This window comes from Oncorhynchus clarkii, chromosome 16 (genome assembly GCF_045791955.1).
Source record: "Oncorhynchus clarkii lewisi isolate Uvic-CL-2024 chromosome 16, UVic_Ocla_1.0, whole genome shotgun sequence".
Lineage (NCBI taxonomy): Eukaryota > Metazoa > Chordata > Actinopteri > Salmoniformes > Salmonidae > Oncorhynchus > Oncorhynchus clarkii.
The window spans coordinates 51,590,433-51,594,637 of NC_092162.1; the positions used below are offsets into that span (position 1 = coordinate 51,590,433).

General features: G+C 38.5%; 1 protein-coding gene across 1 annotated transcript in view; it reads left to right on the forward strand.

Annotated features, from left to right (window-relative positions):
• Positions 1 to 1,465: 1,465 nt before the first annotated feature.
• LOC139367690 (probable G-protein coupled receptor 173) overlaps positions 1,466 to 4,205 on the forward strand; it is a 13,188-nt gene continuing 10,448 nt past the window's right edge. The window contains exon 1 of the mRNA XM_071105979.1: positions 1,466 to 1,805. The gene's annotated coding sequence lies outside the window, so the exon portion shown is untranslated. The remainder of the gene's footprint in view (positions 1,806 to 4,205) is intronic.

Sequence of the window (4,205 nt, forward strand, 5' to 3'; positions counted from 1 at the left end):
AGTATTGTGACAGTGACACATTTTTTGTTGGTTTGGCTCTGTACGCCAATACTTTGGATTTGAAATGATACAATGGCTATGGTAAATAATGTATTGTGTTATTTTCGAGACACTTTTAATGTAAATAAGAATATAATATGTTTCTAAACACTTCTACATTAATGTGGATGCTACCAGGATTACGGATAGTCCTGAATGAATCGTGAATAATGATGAGTGAGAAAGTAACAGACGCACAAATATCATACCCACCAAAAAATGCTAATCCCCCCTGTTATTGTAATGGTGAGAGGTTAGCATGTCTTGGCGGTATGATATTTGGGCTTCTGTTACTTTCTCACTCATCATTATTCACGATTCATTCAGGACTATCCGTAATCCTGGTAGCATATATCATTTCAAATCCAATTGTCACTGTCCCAATACTTTTGGAGCTCACTGTATAAACAATCTATATTTACATATAAATATACTTTGCTATCACATGATCAGGTCAAGTAATACTTTATTATAGGGCCAACCACCATGATGGGAATGCAACAACATTAAAAACATTAGCCTACAGCAATTGAAATATATGCTTTGTTAAAAAAAAGGGGCACAGTAACTTCAAACTGTCATATCATGAAGAGGGGAGATAATATTTCCAATATCCTTTCCATGTAGTGAAGTTATGTGACAGATTGTGTATCACACGGATTCTTTTTTTCTCTCGAACACGGTACTACGCGCCTGTCCTATTCCGGAAGATCCCGAATCTTACCTCGCTAATTCCGAAGGGAGCCGAGGGAAACCCGAGGCTCCGCGCATAGACGAGAGACGCTGTTTCCAATTCACCATTGCTAACAGCCATTTCATTTAGGTCATTTCTAGTTTCCATTATTTATACAATGACTGAGGATGGATTCCGAACGACTTGACATGTCCGTGAAAGACCTGGGATTTGGGATTTATCACCGCAAACAATGAATCGTTTTTTAAATCCCATCAAAGACCAAACCTGACGGGTGCATTTTTAAATATATAGGGCGCCTACAGACTCAGTGTACATATTTTCAAAAAGGATGACTGCACTCTGAACGGAGTCCGCATATTGGCCTACAGTTGAATATGGAAGCGGATGGGTTATCACTGAAAGTATAAAATCACAGGAGACTAGAATGGTCGAAAAAAGGCGTCTCTTTTTTTGATGGAGAATCCAACAAGCAGAGCAAGACCCACAATAAAAGCGTGATGTTCCTTAATATGAACACCGTTATTTTCAAAATTGAGATGCGTTTACCAGTGATAGGATCCAGTTGATGACACCGAGAAATAAGTATTTGAAAACAGAAAAGATTGTCAGAATTGGAATTGACCCATTTGTTCTATTCTGTCAGTGTGATGGGAATTTATTGCTGAACATTGGGAGAGCTTTATGGAAAACCCGAAGACATGACATGCACACGAAAAAAGAGGAAACGATCCTTTTTGTTCTTTAAAACCTGTGTTTATTTCAGAAGTCTGCAACAGGCTTAATTGACGGGGGAGCCGTGCAAAAGTAAAAATATATGTGCATTAAGATCTGATTCTACTGAGGTGACAATACCCTGTATAAATGATGTTTTCAGTCATTTAATTGTGAAGGATGTCGACATTCATTGTGGATTATATTTGGAATTTATGCTCGTTTTGTTGACCCCTCTATGCCATTTACTGTTGCTTTACCATGATCTTTGAATCATTTTATATTTAATGTGGACTGCAACAAGCGGCCTAGAATAAAATCCTAAGCCTTTGTCTCGGGGACAAGCATAATAAATAAGGTAAGATTTCCTTTCACCTTCCTATGTAATTGTTTTGTTATTACTTCTAGGCCCCACGTAGCCTTATTTTTTTCCCCTCTGGTACCTGGTTAATTCGTTAACGTGTGTGAAACCCATTTTTTGGGGCTACAACATAGCCTATTTCTGTTATGATTCATGCAGCCCCATGACGCATGCCATAGACAAACTGTACATGTAGGCCCGTCATATCATCTGGTTATTATAGTCGACACACACCACTGCAGATTTAAGTGCCATTTGTGTGATCTATGCCCTATGGTAAATTACAACAGGGAACCGCATTATGGACTCGAGGCTATAACAATCGGTAGCTGTATTATTCACTGGGCGAATTTCCGTTATGACAGCATCGATACAGGTCTACCCATTTGCGAATGCGATGCAACTGGGGTGTTGGTGTCTCGTCATCAGCCCTCGTTGATGAATTATTATCAACATCATCTGTTCATGAATTCTGAAAGGATCGGATCAAGTTGAATGCTTCAAATGACCCAGTCTACCATAGGCTCTAGGCCTATTCGCAATTGTTCATGCATTTACTTAACTTCAAACATGACGTGTCAAGCCCACCACTAAACCTATTGTATTTTCCCTAGCCCCGGATGTATTTATTCATATTCTAATACCGTTGTTTATAATTGCATTCGGTCGGTGTTGAACAGTGTCAGAGTGATTCCGGCTCCTTTGGTTGGTGAATTCCGCGTCGCCTCCTCCCACCGCGACCATGGCAGCGGTACTCTATTGCTGTTGCTATCCAGTTCTTGACAATGGCTCAGCTACCAACAACCCACTCCAATTTCTCCAGGCCCCTCCCTTCATGATGTATAGCCTTTCGGTATTCCTGTGAAGCTCTTATATCCCTATAGCCAGTATATTAATTTTGCAATCAAAATTATATAGGCCTACACATGATGATGTAATCTTACCTCATCAATATCTTTGTTTTTTTCCCATCGTTTGAACTCTTTTTCCACTCACATCTTTCTGTACATTAATAATCTATTCTTCATATGCCTATTTCTTTTATACCTTTTTGGCCTCCAGGCATAAGCAACATAAGCGGGCAAAATGAGTAGAATTGCAAGAAATGTGTTATAAAATTGCCAAATGCTCTCTCCGCCCAATGGCAAAATGGGTAGAACTGCAGAAAACTTGCTTTAAAACAGCAAAAATGTCTCCCTGCCCCAAGGCAAAATTTGTAGAATTGCAGGAAATTAACTTTAAAACTTTCTGCTGTCAAGATTTGGCCTGCTTGTTAGCATTCCCCCAAACCAAATATTGCTTAGGGCCTCCAAAAGACTAGAGCCGGCCCTGACTATAGGGCTTCTACAAACTGTTCTCATGCTCTAGCCACCAAGGTTCATGCCACATAGACTAATAAAGTCACATTTAATGTAGTAGACCAGAGCCTTATATTTGGATTATAGATTATTTATCTCAATATAAGGCTCTGGAATAGCCTAATTCATTCTAAATAACTTAGGCCTAAAGTGTAATGAGGTGATTGAATAGGAGACACCAATAGTGTATGCTACAATTAAACAAATTATGATTCTAATAATTTACCAATTATTAGCCTATGACAGGTGTGTGTTTCTGCTGTGATTCTGCTATTGACACAGACAAGTGACACTCAACCACATACTTCATCTAGCTATTGTTAATCTACTAACTCAACATATCAGGTGCCACCCAGGGCTGGCCCCAGGCATAAGCGACATAAGCAGTAACAGGGCCCCCGGTCGCTTGTTGGAATCTATAGTATTCCACAAATGTAACCATGGGGAATGGTAATATAGAAGACATTATGTCTACATGACCATAGTATTACATCATGTGAACAGAGTCAAATGATACCACAGTCCCTTTCTATAGCTAGCAATACAAAACTGTGACATTACTTTGGTTTAAAAATGTCTCATGACTAATTAGGTAAGCCCCTATTTATATCTGAAATATTGGATTTACTATAACAAATCAAAAATGGAAAAATATTAGTATATGAGAGATTGGGCAATTAACAAGAATATAGGCCCCTATAGTTTTTTTTTTTAAATATGCCATTTGAAATTGGTTTAAAGGTACACTACTGGTCAAAAGTTTTAGAACACCTATTCATTCAAGGGGTTTTCTTTATTTGTACTATTTTATAGTGAAGACATCAAAACTATGAAATAACACATATGGAATCATGTAGTAACCAAATAAGTGTTAAACAAATCAAAATATGTTTTATATTTGGGATTCTTCAAATAGCCACCCTTTGCCTTGATGACAGCTTTGCACAATCTTGGCATTCTCTCGATCAGCTTCTCTCAATCAGGAATGCTTTTCCAACAGTCTTGAAGGAGTTCCCACATATGCTGAGGACTTGTTGGC